At 31.1% G+C, this 26,337-nt stretch overlaps 1 protein-coding gene across 2 annotated transcripts in view; it reads left to right on the top strand.

Moving 5' to 3' along the window:
- The window catches only part of LOC121130128 (uncharacterized), a 72,150-nt gene that overhangs the window by 24,684 nt on the left and 21,129 nt on the right, over positions 1-26,337 (top strand). The gene's annotated exons all lie outside the window — the stretch shown is intronic.

Below are 26,337 nucleotides of genomic sequence, written 5' to 3'. Positions count from 1 at the left end.
CAAGAACATCAGTAGGAATTATTCCGGGTTTTTTTTATATCCTCAATTCTAGTCATAGTCCAACTAAAACTTAGACTGAAAGCCGTTCAGCGTAATTCTCTGTCATTTAAAGATTCTTTACGTTAATCGTTCAATTTTTGTCATTCAAGCGCTCAGAAGCTCAAAAATGAACAGACAGAATGAACAACACTAATTTTCCACTCAATCTCCAAACCTAATTAGTACTAACTTCATTTGAAGGCTTTAAAATGCCAAAACTAAACACTTTTGATTATACAAACTAGGATTTATTTTTATAAAATTTGGATATTTAATTGCTCTAACAAAATGGCCGACTTATAATATGATGACGTCACTTAAAACGCTGTATACTTACATATATAATTATAGTGTAAAAGAGTTTAAATGAAGAAAAAAAAAGTTATATTTATTTATTCGTCAAAAGAATCTTTTTGTAAATTAAATAAGAAAGAACATCAAAAACAGCTGTGTGTAGAGAGAATAAATCCCATCCCTTTGATTGGTGCAGAAATAATTTATTTTACGACTCAATTAAGGTCAAGGAATCTTTTTTGTAAATATTTGTACATCATTCTGGATCCCACTGTTCTTTGATGCTTTAAATGAATCAAAGGGGACAACCTCCGTTTGATCTTGAGAGAAATGAACAATTGTCTTGCAAATGATGTTATTTGATTATTATTGTATGTACCTTAGGCTATGTCACAATGTAATCACTGCGGAGCTTAAATGGAGCCTTGTTCAATGATTTTTTATTTAATTTTATAAAATAAGAATCATTCACTTTCATTCAAGTTATTTCTTTTATTTGGGATTTCAATAATCGGTTGGCAAATTAAAGAAATATTAATACAATCCCATTTTCCTTCAAACAACTTTTGTAACAACGTAGGATTACAAAAACTTAACTTTATAGGCCTTTCTATAAGAGAATTATATCTATTATCTAGTATGGTTATAAAAAACCAATTATTTTGTTATGTTCAACCCATTTATTCAATTTTAATCTTCAATAATTGGCTGACAAATAAACAAAATATTTATACATTTGTATTTTCCATTTAACAACCCTTGTTTATAAAATAACAATTATTAAATTTGATTCAATGCTTTTACTTGATTATAAATTTTTAATAATCGTTTAACAAATAAATGAAATATGAAAATGTTAAAATGACCAAGCTTGTAAATTCGTTGAATGCCATTTTGTGTACAAATACTTCAAGAGTTTTTGACATTCAACATGTATATGACAGAGTATAACGTTATGGTAATTAAGGCCTCAAATGTATTTGGTGTTTCCAGAAAGTTATTCCAAGAAAGTCGAGCAACACATTTTGCTCTGTTTAAATGTTTCAGCTCTCATAGCTAGCTAATTGTGTAATAATTTAAAGGGAGCGGGGATCAAATTGTTGCCAAAATATTTTTCTACAAAAACCAACACAAAATATATATTTTTTACCTTTTTTATTGAAAATCAAAACTATGACGAGCATATAGGTATAGAGTAGCCATTCATTCGACATAATCACCGTTGGCATCAATAACGGACTCAATACGGCCTCTGAACTGGCCGCAGGCTCTTCTGACTATCCATTGTCCATGTTGCCAAATACTTCCTTGATGGAGTCCATTAGGCTGGCCTTGGTGCAATGGAGATGTATATTGGTATGTCTCTCGACAAAGCCCCAGACAAAATAGTCCAAAAAGATTAAGGTTTAAGGAGAGTTAGGAGGCCACAAATGCTTGGTTACGACGTCATAACAGTTCTCGGTTAACCACTGCATGGAGATTTTGGACACATGGCAGGGTGCTGAGTCCTGTTGCCACACCCAGAAACTGTCTCCGGCCTTCATGGACCTAGTAGGGTCATCCTCAACCAACTTTTTCACCTTGTCGACAGAGTCAGTGTCCCTGACCTTCCTGGCGGCGCCCTCCTCCTTGGGTGCCCTCTTTATGGTGGCGCCAACATCCCAGGTGCCTCTAGCTTCTTACGGATACGCTGAACAGTCCGTAAATTCACTCGTAAGGTTGAAACAATCGTTGAATTGGAGATTTCACCTCCATTATTAACGAATGGCATGACTACGGCGGACCTCGAAAGCTCCTCATTCTACTTGTAGCTCTTTATCTCCTCATATGATGACGGCATGATGCTAACTGAACTACATATCGTCAGCTGACAAGCATAGCTTTCCTATTTGGTAACTGGTTTTTTTTTGATAATGTCGTCTTCAAGTTATCAAGGTTTAAAGTAGGCGAAAATTTGATTCCCACCTCACTGTACAAGCAAGATCTGGGCCAATAATTATGTATATCTGCCTCTGTGAGATATACCGCTTTTCCCCAACAGATCCTAAACTTAGTAGATAACTCCAGGGAATCTGCTCTTGATTTGAATAAGTATTGTATATCAGATTCTGTGCTAACTATTTTACGTTGAAGAGGGTCCTCTGACAGTATGAAACTTTTTGAAGAGAGACTAACGTCATTAATTGATGACTTTTACACCAGTTTACACCTATCCTTCCTGTGTTTTAAGTCATTAATTATTTTTGATATTTTTATTGTTGTTTGGTCGCATTTTAAAATACAACGTTTTATTTATGTTTTTGGTTACGCAGTTCTTCTTAATATTTTATATTTCTCTAATCTATGTGTACAATAAAAAATACCTTTCAAAAAATATTAAAAAATCTGAATTTGTCCTAGAGTTTTAGTCATTTATATATACATAATGTAATGTGTAGGAAATAAACGTTATACAACTTTAATAGTATGTTTATATTAAGTTTGAGATAGATTATATGACCTCAAAAAAGTGTTTGAGTTGAAGAAAAATCCTGAATATAATCTTAAGAACATCATCCCCACCCTCAGGGACGGAGGTGGTAACTTTCTGTATTGTAGGGCACTGATAATGGGTCGTTGATAGATCTTCTAGCAAGATAATGACATTAAAAATACGGCCAAAGCAAAAGGGAGTGCTAAAAACGAAGCAAATTTAGGTTATGGAGTGGCCTTACCAGTCTCTGGACCTCAATCCCATTTAAAATATATATCAGTAGTCAATAAGGATTTTTTTATTCTTACTAAAACATGTGATATTTCCTATTGATCAAACTTTTTTCCAAAAATTCAGTTTTTTCAAGAACAGCTATGGTTTTTTGAATTTTTTTACAAAAAATATAATCCTTTGAGAATAGCTATGAAACAACTCAGAAAAAAACTTAACAAAAAAAAATTTCTGCTGACGCTCCTGAACCTACAAGCCTACAAAATCGAGCGTTGATCAAATATTACTATACTGAAAATAGAAAAATGTTTTTATGACTGATTAAATCGTTTTTCCTTTATTTGTTTCTTCAATCTCATTTTTATAGTTGAAAATAATATGAGGGTCGTTTGAAAAGTCCGTGCAAACTCCAAGAGATGTCACTATTGCGTGTATCGAGGTTATATTTAACTAGTAGCATCTTTTTTAGAAGAACACGCCCAATCTTTCATCCAGATCGGTCTATTTCTTTCTGTTTCGTATTCGTTTGGATCGAGGAATAGTCCGGAAAAATTACAGCGACTGTTTTTTGGATTCATAAGGAATAATCTTCATCAACTCCCTGGAAAAGACTAAAACTATTGCAGATGCATATTCTTCGTCGTTATTACACCGTTTGTTGCAAGAAAAAGGCCCACTATTGGGCCACAAAAAATCCATTTCCATCACGACAATGCGCCATCTCACACCACAGCAGATGTGGTCGCAAAATTAATGGAAATAGGCTTCCAACTGGAGATGGCCACAGCACTAGCAATCTGACACGCTTTCACTCTTCTGTCATCCATCCCCATATCATGGATTTCATCATTGATTTATGGAGTAGTAACTACTACAATAGATGCTACTAACAAAATATAACCGCGATACGCGCACAGTACTGCCATATCTCGGACTTTGGGTGGACTTTTCAAACGACCTTTGTATTAATAATAATGATAATTCAAGTATCATATTTTTTCATTTCTGTCTATATAGGTTTTTTTTTAACTAATTGAATCATTTTCCCAAGTCTGTTTTTCTTCCTTCTTATTCTTGAAGTTGAAATAATTAACTTGGATTGTCTCATTAGAAGCAATTTTGTTCTACATGGTATATAAGGAACATAATTATCTCATGTCTCAAGGAAATGCATATTTTTTTAAACAAAAAAAAAATAATAATAAATAAACAGCTTCCCAAATTTAATTTTTTTTAAAGTAGTATATTACTATTTCCATGCCTTTTAGGTAATATAGATACATATATCTGAGAAACAAAGGTTGCCTTGCAAAAACCTCTCTCTTATGAGTAAAGTTAAAATACCAATTTGCGGACTTGTATCAGTTAACAATTTTTCTGTTCACTTCTTTTAATGTGTTCAATTTTAATGCCAATGAAAAAACTTCTTTTAGCTTGGGATTTTTACTTTCCGGTATTACAAATGACATCATTTTATAATCATTTCCTCATGACGTATGTGATATTTACTTCCTTTGGGAGAATTGACCTTTTGAATTATATTAAAAGGATGAAGATTGCGCAGTTAGATATAGAGTAATTCATGACACCCAATGTCCACCTAACGGAAAGAAAGAATCCTTTTATTCAAATGAGTTTAAATAAAAAATGATCACATTTTACCACTTGTTTTTAGCTGTGATTCTGGCGTAAAAAATGTCTTTGGATAACAAATAGAAAATGAGTGAAAAAATTTGTACTAAATTACCGTAGTTCGAAGATTTTTTTTATGTTAATCTTTTGATAATTGGGGCACTCGGAAATGAACAAAAAGTACAAACAACGCTTATTTTTCACTTAATCTTCAAGCCTATTTATTTGTGCATAGATGGAGTAAAACTATGATCAGCTTTGCATTAAATAGATCTTTATGATTGCATTTAACATTCATTTCAATTAGGCTATTAATGTCTTTGTTTTATAATTTATATAAATTGATTTTATTAATTTCGATATAAATAAAACAGCTTTTATTATTAATAAAATTAGCACAATTTACAAAATATTGACACCACTAAATTTAGTTTGTGGGACACGGGTCCATACTGAGTAGTATGAATTCTAACTTCAAGAGAATATTTCTTTTATTGAAATTTCGTTAGGGAATAATAGGTATAGTGGAATTTATCTATTTATTTTTATACTTTCAGAAGAAATACGAATTAATTTTCTAATTGGCTTACCAATATTTTATTCTCAGGTCTCATTTTCTTCACTTTCTCATGTTCACTAATGGTGTACTAGCGGCGTCCGCAGGGAGTTGGCTGGAGGGTCTATAGCGTCCCTCCCAAAATAAGAAATTTTTGATTTTGACTATTTTTTTTATTATTTTTTTGGGGCAGCGTGAAAAATTTTTATACAAATAGGGATTTTTTTTCAAGATTTATTTGCTGAAAAAAAGGTTCTTCAGGCAAATTATGTAGCAGAGCAAAAAATGTAATTTTTAAAATTGTTTTCTAAAAAATTTAACTTTCTGTCAATTATTTGTAAAAAAATTTGAAAAATGTAATATTTGAAATTTTTTTCCCAAAAAATTAATTTTTAAAATTTTTTTTCAGTAAATTTCATTTTTTTTTGTACAGGTGTAGATTTTTGCATTTTTTTGTAAATATTTATAGATTTTTGGGAGCCCCTCCTTCCCCCCCCAAAAAAAAAATCCTGCGTACGGCCCTGTCTATGGTTGTTGTTTAAAAGACCATGGGGTACCCTATTGCTAATTCTGTAACCTCATCCGACTCACAACAAAATACACTGGAATCATAAGAGATTAGTGAATTAATATTTGGTAGAGTTGGGGCCTCTGTAATTGTAAAATACACATTATTATTTTTAGCTAGGGCTGGAATCTTATAATACAAGTATCACTACTGCAAAGGGATTTATATTAGTGATTAATTTCGTCTGCATAGTCAGTCGTAAGAGGAAGGAAATGAACACAAATCCCACTCCTAATATAGCAATTACTCCAATGGCATCCTTAATTATACTTCGATTCCAACAAAGACTTACACTTATTGCTCCCGAGGAGCAAATCCTAATTGTTATTCTCCGTCGTTTGTGAGCACCGACATAGTTATTACTTCATACTTAGATGTTTCCTTACCAAGAAATGACTAATAATGACAGCCGCATTTGAAAATGAAAAAATCAGGATCAGTTTGTAACTTAAAAAAGTCGTTCCCGCATTCTAGCACATATTTTATACACCTCAAGTCATATTAAAAAAGAAATGGAAGTACGTTTAAAGAATACAAAAATAATGAATGTGACTTTAAATGAGACTTAGCAATTTGTAGCTAAAAATCAACCAGGGAGCGCTCTTGGAACAAAAGTACTCCTCGGCTCATCAGTCATCCGGTGATCTTAAAAAATTAGAAGAAAAATACAATTAACAGAGCTCATGTACAAGCCACTCGGAAGTAATTATTCTTTTGAACTCAAATGTGTTGGTTTGTGCTCCTAGAGAAGGAAATATACTTTATGTAAATAGACTTCAAAGGCAATGGCTAAGTCAGAAGAGTAATTGGAGTAATTGCCATACTATAATGTTTACCTATACTTAATTAGTGCAATCTGACCAATTAAGGAACTTTTTTAAAAAAGGTGTATATATATTTAGCGTTGTTATTTTTGCTTGCTAGTTTTGTTGCTCTTGTTGACAACCAAAAACAAAGGCTTTTATTCTTCTCAAACTGTTATTTTTATTCTTGAGGAGAGAACATCTAAGTATTAAGTAGCTACGTGTGAGTATACTCATGAAAAACGTTGAGTAACACTGAAAAGATTTTTTAGGGAGCTATCTTCTATATTTCAACGAACAAAATTTGTCTGTTCGTTGACGCCTAATCACCACTTAATTATTACTATTGACTTATATAATTAGTCATATAATTTCTAGAAATATGTAATAATAAGGCTTGTTCTTTACCATGTTTTTCTTTTCTTCCCATCTTGAAGGAAATGGAGTAAAAAATGATGAGGGTGGTTCTTTTCTTTCTTCTCGTTTCGTTTTATACATCCCTCCTTATTTGTTCCACTCATGTGGGAATTAAAAATTATGTCTGATTATTCCGTGAGTGCGTCTAGGGAAAATAGCTGTACGAAGAAAGGTGTAGAAACCTACTTACACAAGCAACAACATAAAAGTGGACAAAACAAATGACTTGGTTTTACAAAAATACAGCTGTTCATTCGTCACACCACACACAAAGATCCAAGTACGACAACCCAGTGTCTTATGTGTACACAGTACATAGATTTTTTTTGTGTGTGTGTGTGTTCCTAAAATCCTTATATTTACATACACATTATGTCTAACTTAAATAAACATATTTTTCTCAATACTTTAATTAAAATATGCTTATGAATAAACTAGTACTACATAGGGTTGAGACACCGTTCTAGACCAAACTTTTTTTTTCGGTTCGGTCCTGAGATTTTTTGGTCTAGATCGGGATCTAAGACTGTATTCTGAAATTTAACCGTTTTTAAATGGTAGACCGATTTTTCGGAATCAATCTGAAGAAGGATTTTCTCCTCTATCTCCCTGATTTATGCAGTATCTTTAACTTCCTATGACGTCATTGCAAGTCAATGGTCAAAATTTTGTAACATACATGACATAATCAACAAATTAGGAATGGAATCGGTCTAAACCAAATTTTAAAAGATTTTAGGTTTTTAGGTTATTCTTGGTTTTTGGAATTTTTTTTGATAAAAAAAAGCAAAAATTATATATATTTTTTTTAATTTCAAATAATTAATTTCTTGAATTTTTTTTTCAAAAATTCATAGCTTTTTACAAAAAAAATTTTTGAAAAAAAGTATAAAATATAATACTTTTTTGGAAAAAAATTAAAAAAACAAATTTTAATTATTATGAATTTTTTTTAATTTCAAAAATAAATTTGAAATATTTTTTTTTTTTTAATCTGAAAAATTCAGTTATTCACAGAAAATTAAATTTTTTGAAAAAAACAACAACCGAATCTAAAGTAAAACAGATCCCGACCATTTTTTTTTGTTAGACCAACTCCAAACCCAATTTTTAGTAGAAACTGATCCAACCGGTGTAAGGTTTTCGAACTTAGCCCCAACACTAGTTAGTGCATAACTCTTATTTTTTGTTCTTGTTTTTAAATGTTCTATTTTTCATAAAAAAGAAGAAATAAATAGTTCCAGGCATTTTGATCAATGTTTATAAGTTCTGCAAGGATCTTAAAGTCTCTAAATAACAAAAAAAAATCGATCTATTGTGTTTATTTGTCAAGCATTAATGTATATATTAAAGTGGTTCTTAAATTATTTATTTATTTTCAAAATATCTTTCAAAAGTTTTCAATATTTTCCTAAAATGATTATTCCTTAGGGAAAAAACAACCAATAAAATATATAGCGCGTACTTCTTTTTACTCAATGTGGAAAAAATGAATATTTCCCCCAAAAAATTACATTTTTAGTTAAATGGATTCTAGTACTTTTTTTTTTTTTTGGTTGTTATACGAAAAAATACTTATTGATAACATAGGGGCCCAAAAATATTTGTTTAGTACTACTTCTGATTTTCTTGGTCAATACTCGAGAAAACACCAAAAAAAATGAACTAGCGATATTTGTTTCAGTATTTTGGTTTCTTTGTAAAAAATGTTGTACAATACAGTGTATTTAATCATTTCAAAAATACATACTAAAAAATATATACATTCCAATTTTTGACTCTATTATTATTTTTGATATGGTACAATGTTTAGGTTCTACCCAAAAATTTCGGTTTTTTTCAAATTAAAAAGTGTTTGTACTACGTCAAAAATGACTAGACAGTCTTCAACCTTTGTTTTTTGTCTGTTTTGTTTTTTTATTTGCACAGAGGAGAATTGGTAATAGTACATAGAGAAAAAAGATATACTTCCGAAAACGGGACAGTATATTGCACATATTAAAAAAAACATACAGCTCTCAATTCTTAAAAAAAATCCTTATCAAACACAAGATCTTTAGAGAAGGATCTTCACGCATGTATGCACATTGTACACAAAGAGATGAAACTCTTTTTAATTAAAGTCCTAGAAATAATGTAATAATTAAAATAATTTATATATATATATATTATTTTTACCACATTGGCTACTGATTAGTTGAAAAGCTTATAGCCGCAACTGCGCATTTCAGCGAGTATTATTTTAACAAGGCTTAAAGCCAGCTAGTTGGTCCTTTAGTAAACATCGTAAGATATAAGCTCAATATCTTTCTAATTTAATATACCTATAGATAGGACTTTTGGAGATCCCAAGGAAAAAGAGAGATGGATATTTAGGGTAACAATTACTGAACTAGAATAGATATTAGGTAGAGTACTTCACTTATGATCACATTTTATAAATTGGATTTTTTGCAATATAAAGCGTGACTTACCCCTTTAAAAATTGAAGGGCAAATTACTATGATCTACTTATCAGATTTGATCCGCAACTTTTATTGTAATCCAAATGACTAATAAATAAATAAACAGAGGCAAAGAAATAACCTGAATTGTTTAATATTATAAGCTTCTCTAAATTATAAATAATAATTCATTAAATTAAATATTGAATACATATAAAATGAAGAAGTTGGTTTAAAGTGTTTACGATTTATTCTTTGAAATAATGATATTGGTAGCATAACTGAACGTTAATTGCTTTTGAAATCAACTATTTTGTCATGATTTAGAAGTAGAGAACATATGGAAAAGACCAGTTTGAATTTTCTTTTAAAGTATATAAAAAATACTTAAACTTCACAGTAATTATTATTTACTAACGGGATCCTGTTATTTCTTGGGATTAGAAAATTTAAAAGGGATGTATCTATGGGTCCAGGAATGAAAAACATAAGATGAACCTTCCTGATTTAAAGCAACTGAGTTAAATTATTTATGATTTCTAAAAGATATAAAAACACCTTTACATAGCATTAGCTTGCCAAAATTTCTTTACATGACTATCCAAAGTCTTTTTCTTCAAATTTTCCTTCTGTTTTTTTTAAAGTAAAGGTTTGAAGTAGACAAGAAAACTCATTATGAATAAAAACGTTCTCCCCCAAGTCAAAAACAAATTGTTTATGAAAGGTTTGGTTATATCTACATAGTACTATGGTCTTTTATCTAAAGTAAAAATAAAACAATACATTATTCGTCATTACAAATATAGTCACGTCCAATAAATAAATCATATATTTTTGTCTCAAAATTGGGAAATTTTTAATTATGTTTTGTGAGAATTGAGTTTACTAATTAGGTGGATAATGATAGATGAATGATAGAAAAAACTGTGAAAGCAACATAAATAGATTTTTCATGAAATAATTAATAAATGACTTTGTCTGATCAAGAGTACAATCTTTCTTATCAAAGTTTGCTCCACTTATTACTTTGCCAAGCATGATCCCTCTCTTCTCTAACCAAATTAATCTTGAATACAGAGTATATTTTTCAAAGTAAAGATGTTTGCTTTTTTAGAAAGATATAAACAAATTTACATTTTTATTTGATATAATATTTATTCAGTCTTCCACCTCCATTTTCTGAATAACGGCAGCAGTAAATAAAGATTGATTTCTTTCCGAATATATACTAGTTATTAAGAGTGTAAGATTGTTCCAATTTTTTTGGTAGAAATAGGCTACAAAATAACTAGTTTATAGAAGATTTCTGATGGTGCAAAGAAGCCACCTCTATTTGAAGGAATTAAGTATTAGAAGTATTTGAGGGATAAGGATAATCCTCTCAAACCTTTTCATTGACCTGTATCACTTTCCTTCACTCCTTGAGATTCCATGGGAACTTTTGTTATCCGTCTTTTTATTTCCCAAATGACTTGTTGTACATCCCGGGGCAATAGAACAGTCTTGCATTCTCACAAAAATCAATTAATGTTAAAAGTGAAACAGCTATTAAAATTTATACACTCAATTACCCGTTCATAGTACAGTGAAGTGAGTAAGTATATTATGTTATAGCAAAGAAGAGGGAATGGTATGATGACTAATGTATAGCACACAGATTTTTTTTTTTTTTTTTTGTGTTTTTCTTGTGAAAACTATGATCTAATCTTATAAAACGCACAAACTAAAAGAAAACCTCCCTGAAACGAATAGAAGTATTTTTAAAATATTGACTAAGAGTTTAATATTATTTTTTTTAAATAAAATATTTAGTTTTCTTGGATCTGGATCTTTATACATCAATATCGGTGAAAGCAAACTCAGCAACATCTGTATTTTGAATTCTATGATCATTTTACCCAAAGTTTATATTAAGGTTACCTTTTTGCTGAGTCTGAAGCAATGAATAACCAAATGTAATTACAATTAGAACATAAATATTATTTATTACTACAATTCTTGTTATAATAACATTGGACTAACTACAACATGCAGCTGTTTATCTAGATAAATTGAGATGTTAGGCTCAGTATAAATAATATTAGGTAATCCTAATTAATAGCTTTTAAGCTCTTAAAAATCCCTCGTTTTTGTTAAAAATCCGTCAAAGTTAGAGTACCCGAATCTCAGTTCTTTAATATTTTCGGGAAATACAAGTTTACTTATAATGTCACTAGGTGATGTTTGAATCTGGTCCAAGACTACTCCTATATCTAAGAGTAGGTACTCCCAAATGTCATTTTTCTGATAGTCTAGGATTTGGAGCTTCTAAATTTTATCCAACGTCATAAATATGTCTAATCCATTATTGATAATGAAGACGTAGTCCACCCAAAGACAATTAAATATTGTTTATGAAACTTTTGGTTAGAGAAGTGTTCGCCTAACGATTTAAAGGGCTAAATATTTGATTGTTCCTCCATGTTGTACAAAAATAATTTTGAATCCAAAAATGTATTGGCCAATACATGGAATGTACATTTTCCCCCAACTTTCATCACTTTGATAACTTTTCACTCCGTACATTGTACGCTGCATTTTTTTGTCATCTATCGATGTTTCTGCTTCTTTTCTCCCTATCAGTGTTGTGACCACTTATTAGTTCAATTTTAATCAAACACTTTTCAACATTATTTAATAATAATTCCAAAGTAATGAACTTACTACCAAAGGATTGTGGGTTTTTTTTAAATTTATTTTCGTATGAAAGTTTGCACGATGCAATAAAGGTAATGACGTGCTACACGAATAGGAAGACCCTTACATCTTTCTTTGATTAGAATATGCATACTCTAAAACGGACACTCAATATAAATCAATAAAAGATCATGTAACCATACAATTACTAGTTCGGGAACAGCGGGACTTGTTTTAATCTTGCATCAATGCCATGTACACAATAGCAACCGAACGTTCAACTAATATACATAACAGTAACATTGTTCTTGTTACACAAGATGTATTTTAGCAACCAGCTGTAATAGGGTTTGTCAATAAAATAAAAATAAGTAATATGATATCTTGGCGACCATAATCATTGATGTAGCCTCCCTTGGCACCAATGATGGATTTCAGGCAGCCCTGGAAGGCGTTGCATCCAACGCGGATATAGTCCTCAAACATGGCATCCCAGTGCCGGTTGACGATGTCCTTGAGGGTGTTGATATTCGGGTGGCGGAAGATGATGGCCATGGACTCAACATCACCTAAAAAGTAAAGTCCAATAGGTTGGCATCTGGTGAGTAGGGAGCCATATTTTCTTTGGCCAGAAAGGCAAGGTGCCTTACAACCCCATCTGGTCCTTTTTGGATGGGTGTACAGGCGCACCATCCTTCTGGAACACCACTTGCATGTCTGGGTAGTTGGTTTGGACCTATAGTAACATCTCCGTTGGTTTCTTGCCAGCGTTAAAATTGCATGGACCAAAATTCATTAGTCACAATCAAATGTTATTTTCTCTGCATTGTAAGACACATAGGAAGATCTAGTTGTTTTTTTAGCATCATTAGATGTATGTAGCAAAAACGAAGTTAAAGATTTTTTCGCTGCACCCGGGTGTACATTGTTTAAATTGATCTCCTTACAAATCCGACCTCTCATTAAGGAAGACAATTATTAAAGTCTTGCTTTCATTTTTCCTTCATTCCATGCATGCCTCTTCCCACCCAGACACATTACTTCCTTTGATGCAATGATATAGTACACATTTGATAATGGTTGAAATAAAGGCATGATTTATTGTTCATACTAAGCATCATGCTTAATGGGCTATCAATAGCATTTTCATATTAATATTAATAAATATAAGTGCCAAAGACTCATTTATCAATTGAGTGTAATATAAATACTAGTTTGGAAATTAATCATCTAAAGGTCCTTGAAAACTAATTAATTAATGTACCTACATATTTTGGGGGTGGTCACCATCGTTAAAGAAAGTGATGGGGAAACAGTTTTATTGGTAGGGGAGATCGGATAGTGTTGCAAAATGAGATTTTTGTCAAGTTTTCTTCGTGGTATTTCTATTAAAACAGTTTTTGGAAGGATCACTACTTTTGTAATAATAGCATCAGTTTTCAACTATTTTTTCTGTAACTAATATTATTAGTATTTTTAAGACTTTTTCTATTAGTTGATATAATTTTATCAAAACTCCAAACACAATCATTCAGACGAAATTTGAGATATTGTAAAGCTTTGTACAAAGAAGGTGATTACAAAAACTTTATTAAATTTTCTTCCCATTCTTTATTCCTCTTTATTATTTCCTATTCTTTCACTTTACATCAAATATGTTTCTTTTTATTCAAGAAGGACACTGAATAGTTTTTTTTTGTTTTGTTTTTTGTATAAATTATAATAAATCCGCGTATCCCAAGACAGCCATTTGCGAGGTTTTAAACGAGTCAGGCGACATCACCAGTACGTTTTTTAATAGCTCTGAACCGACAATAGGATCCTTACATTCATAGCCGGCTTAAAGACTTCAATTGAGGTGAATAAAACAAAGCCCATATCGAAGCTGGCCAAGGACCGCTCCGTAAACACGATGACTGTAAATAAGGTAGTCAAGAACTTGGGCTTTACCTTTTATGCCCATGGACAGGCTCACTTACTCTCTTCTGCCACTAAAGCCTAGCTTCTGGAGAGCTGCACCAAGATCATAAGGCATCTAAAGACTGGCCAAATTCCTCTTCTGAGATAAATATCAGAGGAAAAAGTTTACACACTCGAGAACAGGAAGAAAGACAGGTGGATCGTCGAGAGCAAGCTGAAGTTGTCCCAAATTAGAACAGTAAGGGATCCGCCTACATCACGGTGTCGACGGAGGGCGACTTCATGCCGTATTCTTTTCCAGGTCAATGCAAAGGCTCAACAAGGAGGACTACCTTGACCTCCTAAATAACACTGTCGCCCCAGGAATGAACAAAGTCTCGGCCAGACGCAAATATTTGTTCTAGGCAGGACTTTGCACTGACGCACAGCATGACAATTGTCCAAAATTGACTCTAAACCAATGCTCCACCTTTCTTGGACGTCAAGATCCTGCTCATTTGCCCCATATATCTTTTCTTTGTAGAACACTAACAAAAAGTTAACAAAACAAGTCGATAATTATCAAAAAACAAGATGCTAAACTTTGAAATTGTCTTAAGGAAGAAGCATTTCATGGAGTTCAGATCACACACGGGGTGACACAAGATGAGTTACTTTATTAACATTGGTTATTTGGGATTTTGTGTGAGCATTTGGCAATGGCAATGACTAATTTACCTTCTCACATCAACATAGAGAAATGTTCTTCGGGGCCTATCTAAAATTAACTTATTATTACAGCCTTATCCTAAAAATCTTTAAAATCCCTGTGGCGAGTTATGGAATTACTTAGAGTGAGGCTAAGCTTATTTCTTTAACACTTAGACATGTCAAATTCATAATTTAAAAGGGCACTTTCATACTGTTTCCTATCAAAAATAGCTATCACTCTAAAATTTGAAGCTAAATGCATATTTTTTAATATTACCTACTCATAATTAGTTAAATTCATTGTTTTTTTTCATAAAAGTATAACGTTACTACAAAGACAACTCAATAATTGTTTGCAAAAGGCATTAAACATACATTGATATAGAGTCATTATTATATGGACATATCTAAATTAACTTTGTATTTAAAAGGGGGGATTGAATGATCATGGCTCACAATATATTAGACTATACCAAAGATATAAACAAAGTGGCGAAACGACGTTGACTACATCATCAATATTTGCTCAATATATTTGACTACGTAATAACTTTTTTGTCCACTAGGAGCGTCGAGTATACTTGAATATTAGTCTATGAGTAAAGTTATAGAGTTCTGGTAATTCTTCAGCGTGCAAAGATTTTTTTATGTTGGCTACCTGAACGGTGGTTCTATATTATTTTCTAACTCTGTTATCCTTATTTTTTCATTCTTGAGGAGTCTAAATATAAAGTGTAATCACAACTTTTTGAGCTCATCATGACGGAGATTAACGCTGAGGATTGTTTTGGGAGTTATATGTAGGTGTAAGCCCCTGTTTGGGCTCGGAGTAGAATTGAGGATCGAAAACGTAGTCATTCCTACCTAGATCCTTCTATGATCCAGTGTGGGACCTTTGTTTATTTTCATAATTTCAGAGTTAATTGTATGAAACGTCATAACAGATCTTGGAATGGTCTATGTTAATTTTCGTTTTTTTTAAATATATAATAAGTGTACAATTTACAACCCCAACTATAGTTGAAAAAAATATGACCTTAGACGAGTGCGAGACTATTTATAATTTGTGCTTTTATTCTCCAATACTATTATCATCATTCTTTAATCATTGAGGATGGAACATACAGGTGTGCGCGTCTAAAACTGAACACTCCTTTAAATTTTACGCAATGCACATATTCGTGATTTTATTGAGTTGAAACGGGTTTATACTTCGAGGCAAGGGGCTTGACTAGTTATAAACAAAACTCCAGCAAAATTCTAAATAGCAACAGTGAAACAACAGCCGATAATATGGAGAGACGTCAAGTCACAATTTTGGAACTTTCCGCGTGGGGAAAAACTCCCACTGAAATTGCCAAGGTTCTGAACTGCAGCCGCGCCACCGTTTACAGCGTGGTAGCCAAAGGGACTCCTGAGGCGACCACAAGATTTAAGTCAAGGCCTCGAAGGTCGGACGAAATGATTGCTGCCGTGAAAAAGTCTGTCGAGGACAAGAGAGGCACCGTCAGCGGCCTCCAGGGAGTTCAACGTCAGTAGAAGGACCATGGACCGACTAATTAAGGAAGATCTTGGCCTAAAGGTCTACAACAGAACTCTTCGTTAAGCCCTTAAGCCTGTAAAATTTAAAGGAGTGTTCAGTTTTAGACGAGTATACCTGTATAAGTATAAAGTAGCTGTTTTCTTAGATAATAGAGAGTAACACTGAGGATTTATGTGGTAGTTATACGTTAAACTGTGAGTAGGATTTAGGTTCGATATCGTAGTAATTATTATTGTATTCTGGAGGAGAGAACATTTTGTTTTGGAGACTCTACTCCATTGGACTCAGAGTTGAATTGAAGATCGACAAAGGAGTTATTCTTGTCTATGTCCTTGCTAGATACAACATTGGATTTTTTTTTTAAATAGTTATTTTCTCTCATAGCTAATGTAATTAAATGTCATGACTGTTACGCTACTACCTTTTCAAACATTCCTCAAATTGTGAGGGTCGCTATGTTATGTTTTGATTTATTTTGTAACTACACAAAATGCTTAGGATTTACAATCCAATGTATCACTAAGTGATCAGGAGGGTAATTGGAAGAATTTTTTAGATCCCCCGTTTTTAGAGTAGGCAAACTGAAGTAACCCTTTTCCTATCCTAAGCTGTTATCATAATTACTTCTACACAGCATACAATTATAAAAACTGCAATGACTATTTGTGTATACTCATCAAAGACATAGATAGTGTAACTTTAAGGATTTCTTGCAGAGTTATAAGATTAAGTCCTTCTTGGATTCAGATTATAATTGAGGATAAACATCAGATTAATTATTACCCAGGTGCTTGTTTATTTCCTTCTCCTCCCTCAATACAGCTGTTTGTGGCTGATTTAATGATACCATGTTACCATGTTAACTATCGATTTCTGCTTTAAGTACCAAAAATGCTTAGGATTTAAAATCCTATGAATCCCTCGTTTTCTTTTGCATGCTAATAGCTGATGAACTTTACAAGGGCTTTCTTGTCAAAGTACAGACATTAACAACTAATAATAATTAAAGTATATGAAATGAGCATGATCCCATGTAGTTAATACTGTATATTTATGTAAATATGAGGCTGATTTAATGAGGAAGTTATGATTTTTTATGGGTTTTGTGGGGGTTGTATCTTTTTAAATGTATAATTTTTTTATGAGATGATTGCTTCTTTAAACTTAATGTCTTTCTATATTTTTATAAACAATTACTCCTAGAAATGATGTTCATTCAAATATTTTAGTAAATTTTGACCTCGATCTATATACCTTGTAAGTTAAAGACAAAAACAATATAGAACAAAAATCATGGAAATAAGAAATTGTCAATATATTTTTTCCTTCACTCAGAGCGTACTTCAGTTAATTATGGAATTTGTATACAAATTATTTCTGGGATGAGTTGAGGTACTCAAAATATTTAGCTATACTTTACAATCTAAACATGATTTATGAAGTATTATTTGACTCCGATATGGACTTTCCAATAAAATCAATCAATACAATATGATATTTTCATTATGAAGATGACTTGATGCTACTTCAACTGCAATTTGCAACGCTTTCTAAAGATAAATCAGAATAATTTGTGGTTAAAAATTATAGATCATTCGTCAAATGGAATCTAGATTCAGTTTTGATAAAAAATATTCTGGGTTTTTTTTTGTGTTGACAAGCCACTTATCTACATACATTAATTTTAATACGTAGTTTATTTTTTCATATTTCAGTATCTTTTTACTACACAGAGGAGATAAAATTAGTGATCCATTCTAATATATATTTTTTATCCATACTAAAATTTAACTCTTAACTTTTTACTTTCAACATTTATGGGGGAAAAAAGCATATAATGAAAATGTCTTCAAAAATGATTTTGTAGACTTTTAAAAAGTTTTCAAATTTCCTTTCAATAGTTTGATCAATTTTATGATCATACTCGTCTATTGACACTATTTTTCCTTAGAAAAAAAGTCAAGACAAAACAGATAATAATTTATCTAAAAATATTATTATATATGAAAGTTCATTGAACATAAAGTTTTATGCAAAAATCCCTTATACATTTTATAGCAAACATTATATCGTAACTTGATTCAATTGGTTCTCAAACTTTTTGTATACATTATATACCAGCTAAAAAAATCAAGCCATCTACCATAAGTACCAACCATTATTTAAAATTTGACAGAATGTTATGTAACAAAATGGATGACCTTTTATTATAAAAAACCCCAAAGTCACTTTTGTGGGTATCACTTAGAATAAGTTTGTGTATTAAAAATTTGACAACCACTGCTATAAAACGTAGATATTCCTAAAGAATTAATTTTTCGGGAATTTTTTTTTTAAATCCGTAGCTTTTTTCAAAAAATTTCAGAAATTATAAAAATTGATTTTTCGGGAAAATTCGCACCTGTTCACAAAAAATTGATTTTTTTGCGGAAAAACTTTCAAAAATTCAACAAATTAATCTTTGGGGAAAAAAATTTTCGAAATCTAAAAAAAAAAATTTCCAAAATTCGCAGCTGTCTACGAAAAATTAATTTTTTTGGGGAGTAAAAACAAAACTTTGTAACTGTCCATAAAAAATTAATTATTTATGGGAAAAAAATTCAAAAATTAAACATATCAATTTTTTGGAAAAAAAATCTGCAATCACCAAAAAATTCAAAAATCTGCAGCTTTCAACATTTATGGGGGAAAAAAGCATTTAAACATATTAATTTTTGGGAATTCCAAAAATCTGCAGCTGATTACCAAAAATTTCAATTATTAATTTTGGAAAAACCTTCAAAAATCTGCAACTGTTCACAAAAAATTAAGTTTTTTGCTGAAGAATTTCAATTATAAAAGTTTTTGGAATAAAAATTTCTACAATTCAAAGTTCTTCATCATAATCTAATTTTTTTTTGGAAAAAAAGTTCAAATATTAAATTTTTTGTAGAAAAATTCAAATACTAAATTTTCTAGTATAAAGCAAAAATTTCTTAATTTAGGGAGGGAGCCACATCCCCTCAAGCCTAATCCTTTTGGATACCTCTGTTTTGATTGCATTGATTCTTCTTTTTTTCGATCTGAGGTCTGAGGCGTAGCTACATAACGTAATATTAAAACTATAATCTTATAAGTAATAAACATTGAATAGAAATTTTTGGGGTTTCTTTTATATACTGTTCAAAAACCGTGTTATACAAAGGATGTTAACTAGCAGAGGATTTAATTTAATTAAAATAGTCCTAGAACCTCTATACTATGTAATGTTCAAATATTTAGTTATTTACTCCGTATAACTTGTACAAGTTGCAATGATTATTTAAGAATTATTTTGAGTTGACGAACAGAAGGACTTTAAAACATTTGATAAAAACACATTTCGCAAAAAATGCAACTTTATTTTTAATCGCATTAGCTATTATTATCAATAATGTAAGTCTGGAATCGTAGATGGCATTTGGATTATTGAACAACTAATTATTTAAATCATCAGGTGAAGCAATCTGTAGTAAATGACTTGCTTCATAAATAAATATATAACGCCATGCTTGAAAGAATTTCGTATTAAATCTGTAGGTCTATAAACGAATATATATAGAGCAGATGTTGATGACAAATAATATTTGCATCCATGGATATTATTTCATCTGTCATCTTGACTATATGTAAGACCAAAATACCATGATTTATTATTCAATGAATTCTTGTAGTTTTACACCTTTTTAGGGTACGTGGTTTGGTACCGTATAATAGTATAATTAACTTTTCTAAAAAAACAAAGATTGATATTAAATAGACGGGGGATATAAGGATATTATATTTCATGAATTTATAATTTTTTTTTCACAAAAGGATTAGCTTTTCTCAATTTTCCGGTTATAAACAAGATCGGCTAGGAGTCACAATATCGCCAGCGGTTGAAAAAATTATTTCGTTTGCATATGTACCTGTGGTTCTGAGTTACATTGAAAACATTGGAAAATTTACCTAAATTATCCCAAGGCCATATTGCTAGGTTTTCGTCAACCGAACCACGGTACAACCCCGTACCGTACTACCTGTAATATCTAGTATTAATATCTGTAGGAATAACCTTTCAATTATAAAAGGTTTGATAACTAAAAACGTCATACCTCTAATTATTTGAAGAATTTTGAGGATAAGAGGAGCTTACCTGTCATGACGTTTGAATAGATTAGCTGCGAATAAAAAGAATAAATATATATGTCATTCTATAATTATTCCAATGACAATCCTTAATTCTAGTTTCCGTCCAACTAGAACTTACATTTACAACTAGGGGTCTACAAATCTTGGTCATACAACGTGTTGGATTGTATATTTGAAGTACTTTTTGTTCTTGGCAACATTATCAATGTGTTTTTACTTTATAAAGCTGTTATCATATATCTATCAATCCTGAGGGGAGAACATATAATTATTAAATGTAAACGCCCTTGTGGTTGCTCATAAATGTCGGAGAGTAAACCTAAAGAGCTGCAGGGCAATTGTAAGTCCAAGTCCTTGCTGGACTTGGATTTAATCACGAAGCTGCTAACCTCCAAAACATTATTCAAATAGATTACTATGTGCATTTCCATTTCTTTATATTTTACGGTCCGAAAAGGCTCACGATTTACAACCCTATTAATAATTCCCTGAAAAAACATAAGTATTGATCTTTTATGAGGCAATTAAATTTATACTTAGATATTCTCTCCCCAATAATTAAAGAATAATGATAACAGCTTACAAAAATCAGGGACGTCCGCAGGATTATATTTTATGGGGAGCTTGGTTTTTTAGAATTTAAAAAAAAAATTGAAAAATTAAATTTTTTTCAATAAAAAAATTGATAAAGTAAATTTTGGGGGAAAATTTCAAATATATGTTCAAATATTAAATTTGTTGGAAAATAATTTCAAAACTTCGTAGCTATTAAGAAAAAATTTATATATATTTTCTTTCTTGAACAAAATTCCAAAAATCCCAAACTGTTAACAAATGTTTTTCCAAAAAATTTCAAAAATTAAATTTCAAATATAGAATAAAAAAAAAAAAATCAAATATTACATTTTTCGGAATTTATTTTTTTAATCCATAGTTATTAACAAAAAATCCAATTTGCGAAAAAAAATTGAAAAATTAAATTAAATTTCAAATAATAAATTTTTTTTTAGAAAAAAGCAAAATTCCTTAAATTGTGTGGTTAGGATGGAGGGGGCTACACCCCCTGCAGACACTCCTAAAAATAAAAAAACCGTTCAGAAACTTGATAATATATCGAACTCTAGAAAAACGTTTAGAATCTATATATATATTTGGATCCCCCAATTTTTCTGACCATTTAAAAACCATTCTAAAATTATTTTTTTAAATCCACACATTGGAATGTATTTCATTTCCATATATAAAGACATTCTACCATGTACTAACAATGATGAACTGTCAGAACAAATTGTTAGCTTCATTGTCTCCTCAAAATTGATTAATTTTCCTTTTTTTTTCAATAATTATAATCAACAGATATATTTGGTACAAATACAAAATATTTTCGAATATTTATATTTATTTGTTAAATGAGGTCAACACGTCCAGCATTACTTTATTTTTAATTCATAAATATAAAGAGAATTTTTTAGATCATTCAAACTTCATTCTCAATGGAATGAATAATGAAAAAATTCATTTACATGTGTATATTATAACTATAGTAATTTAATTATCGTTTGAGCTCTCTGCTCTCTATCAATTGATACAAAAGAAATGATAAGGGTTGTCAAACTTTTAATTACCATTTTGTCGTCAAAAGGATCATATTTTTAGATCTATAGGTGATACAATGTATAATGAACGTGGTTAATTGTTTTACAGAGTCAACTTATGAACGAGGATATGCGTATTTTTATATACATTTAAGTGATAGGGATCGATGTCATCTGGGAAAACAAAACTACTAATGAATCTTTGCAGTTTTATGAAGTAAGGATAATGTTTTAAACGGTACTAGGTAATTTCATTCCAAGTAAATTCATTCCCTGTAAAATTTGAGCTCTGTACCTTAATTTGCTCTAAAGTTATTGTCGTTAATGTATTTTTTAACGTTTTGTGCCTCCTTGACCTCTTCAAATTTAATGGCCTCTTACTGTGGCCATTTATAATCTTCGTAAAAAGTTAGATGAAAATGGATTCGTAACTTTTGAAGATATTCTGGTAACCAACAGACAAACAAATACACATATGCAAAAACATAACTTCCATTCAACTTCGTTGGTGGAGATAGTTATCCAATTATTTCAAACTGTGTGACTATTTCTTATAATACTAGGTAATTGTTCCCGTAGGAGTAACGCCAGAACCATAGTGGCTGAGATGCCACTTTTTTTTGAATAGATGTATTATTTTGATAATACAATTGTAAGGTTGCGAATGTATGACATCATCGTTATACATATAGTTTGGTCAACCAACCAACGTTCAAGACACTAAAATGGACAAGAATGGGAGAAAATCGATGGCTGAGAAGCTTAATGCGTTTAAAATAATCATTCTCATTCATTATTAAGATCAAAATGTTTTTATATAAATGAATTAAAATTCACTGACACAATTTCTAGGGATGCTCTCTTAAATCATGGGGGCATATGTAATTATCTAACCCCTCGCTACCTAATAGATTTGATTATACAAAAAGAATGAATAATTCCTAAAATGGATTCCAAGGAGTTGAAGATAATGTTCACAGCCCCAATATATATTTTATAACCCTCCATGATCTGCGATAATTGAACTCATTAGTTTATTAAATGTTCATAATATAAATAATTATACACGTTCCCAACAAAAAAAATTGTCCCTTAATTGAGATTACTCCATTGGGATCTATTAAATTAACGTTAAAGTGATGAAGTTTATTAAAGTCTCTAACAAATGTATTATATTTTATAATATGTTTTAATTTAAGTTTATAGGCAATATATGTGTTTATATCTTCTTATACTTTATACATAAAATATGCATTAATTTTTATCTTCTTTTTAACCAACTACAGGGGATTTTTATATGTGGAATAGTTATGATGTAAAAAAGAGATTTAAGTTAAAGTAATTTTGTAATTGAATGTCTATGGAATAAAATAACTTTATTCATAGTTATTCTGACAACATAAAATAAATTGGTCAAGAAACAAAAGCTTTTTAATTCCTTTAGACACTAATTACTATATTTTTTTATTATTAGATGAGGCTCTTTTATTTCATTACTATTCTTAAGGATGTAAATCCTGAGCATTTTTGGTATGTAAAAAAGTTGAGTGATAGAAATTAATTCATATTTCCATATATTAAAACCACAAACAGTTAGTTACAAAACAATCCAAATCTCAGCTCTCTAGCTTATTTACAAGTCGAGAAAAAAACACTTGAACGTGTTTGGTGAATTCCCATTCACGCATTCCAAGTGGTTAGGCTTCTCCAGGACCAGCGTCTACGACGTCAGCTAATTCGAAACGTTGGAGAGGAAGAAGGGCACTGTCAAAAAGGTTATACTGGATCTGGGAGAATTAAATAAAACAGCCCAGGGCAATCCTCTCAACTCCATGAGGCCCCATGCAAGAAATCATAGGATGTAACAGCAGACTGTTTAGAAAACTATAAAAATAGTCCGTAAAAAGAGCCTTATGAGGATGGAGAGACCACTTTTGACACCAGCTATGAAAAAAAAAGCCACTCTTCTCCGTTGTAAGACTCTTTTGGATTATTTTTAACACTTTTGGCCCACCTGCAGTCCTGATGCTAACCCCCTTAACTACACCTTTTGGGTGCATGTTGAGGGGAAGGCCTGTAGTATCTGTCATCCAAACGCTGAGGCTCTCAAAGCCAGCACTTGGACGCCATGATAGATGACTACATCTGTAGTGGGTTCCAGACCTTCCACTCCCACCTCAAAGCCATAGTTACCGCTAAAGATGGTTACACTAATGATTAAGAGAGCTCGGGCACATATCTATTTATAGTATTCATTTTGTTGAAATTCTAATGTTAACTAAGAAATTATATTTTGTTGAAGTTTACAATTCAATGTGTTCGAATTAAAATGCCCTTATTTTGGATGAAGTAAGGGGGAATAAGGGAGGAAAAAAAAGATTGCAGACTCCATGTATAGAATATTCCTTGGCTAAATATTGTTGTTTATTTTGAATACATATTAATAATAATACGTGATAAATTTGTTTGGCTAGATAATATGTTCCTTGCCCGCCGACAACAACGAGGGTGGTCTCCTTGTTTGTCTAGTAAATAATACCAATAATAACGCATAAATAATAATAACCCTTTATCTCAGATATACATTATGCTGCTTCCACCTTTCCTGGACCCTTTCTTTCTCACAAAGATCATGATGATGATATTATATCCCTTCAAAAGCATCCATATATTGTCATCCATGATTGAACATTTTTGTAAAAAATGAAAAATACAAACAATTTTGCAGCGTCAACCATTCAGAAAGTAATTGGCAGAGAATCTATTTATTTCTATAGAAAAATGACAATTTATTTATCATGGATATCTAATGCTTGTCATATGTTGATCAAGTGGGAGGAGTGGCAAACACAGGGTAATGAACCTCTGGACAAATCCCTCCTGCTATCAAAATAATATTTGACACTAACGTGATTTCAGTGATTAGCGGGGGAGGTGGAGATTTTTTGATATTTTGACTCGACTTGATATGACAATTCAACGCTCGTGACTTGACTTGGACTCCATTACTGAAAAAAAAAAAACAGTACTCAACTTGGACCGTATAGTATAAGAATTGGCTTCAAAAGAAATTTGAGGACTCGAATTGGACGGTAGCAAAAATATTCAAGGACTTGGTCTTGTAAGTAAAGACTCGATAATTTACTAGGGATTATAGCATAAGTACTCTTCCCACCTTGAATTGTATAGGTGGCATTAGATACTTTTGACTTAAAATATTTTGTCTCAGGACAGCTTGCCTTAAACCCATTTTTCCTCAAGGATATTCTACCTTAAATTATAAATAAATAATGATAGAATAGTCCCCAAAATACTATCATGATTAATAAAATGCATGGATGCAGGAGGCCTTTGGAGTCACTAAAATGTCGCCTAGTGTTTTACCTCCTATCAATTGAATAGCTTAATGAAGAAATAGAGTTCCTTTTTGACAACCCAATTTTACAAAGCTTCTTTAAAAAAAAATTGGTTCAAAGAACTACAGAAGAAACACAGAATCATTCCAACGAGGAAGTGTGGACTCCTCTTTTATTGTTTAAAGCAGCTATCTTATGTCCTATTAATTATTAATCATTTGTTTGTTTTTTTCTTTGGTTATATTTAAATGATATTATTATAAAAATGACTGAAACATTGGGATGAAATAAAAATAATGACATATAAAACTCATTCATTTATATTTATAAACCCAAATATTCTCGGGGGAAAATAGTTTTAGGCGAAATGGCTTCAGGCAAAGTGCCCTGATGCCAAATAATTGAAGGCAAAAGTAGCAGCCACATGCATATTTAGTGTACAAGTTGTAATTTTTGCTATCCTTTCGTTTTGATCTGTCAAGTCATTATCCTTATGCACATGTAATATCTCACAGCCTTTCTTTCAGAAAGAAATAGAAAAAAAATGCCCTAAAGATCGTTATTAGTCAATTTTTCCAACAATTATTTTTTTAATAATTGTTGGAAATGGATCACAGCTTAACAAGAGCTGATTCGAATTCAAACAATTCAACGTTGAGAATGTTTAAATTTAGGTTGGTTTAAATGGAATGATGTCATAAGTTCTTGATTTAAATTTATCACAAATTAGTGTTAAATTTTAAAAATATTTAATAAACATTGAACATGTACTTACGCATGAAAGAACCGTGAGCATTTGAGCTTGAAAGTGTGCCCCATAATACTTATTGGATGGTAATTTTCATAAGAAGGGTTAAAATTACAACATTGTTATATATACCATGTCATGTAATTTCAATCATTTAGTTATATTGATAAAAGTCATACTGTAAAATCTTCATTGAGAAT

This window comes from Lepeophtheirus salmonis, chromosome Z (assembly GCF_016086655.4).
Source record: "Lepeophtheirus salmonis chromosome Z, UVic_Lsal_1.4, whole genome shotgun sequence".
NCBI classification, from domain to species: domain Eukaryota; kingdom Metazoa; phylum Arthropoda; class Copepoda; order Siphonostomatoida; family Caligidae; genus Lepeophtheirus; species Lepeophtheirus salmonis.
This window is presented reverse-complemented; position numbering and strand designations above follow the sequence as displayed.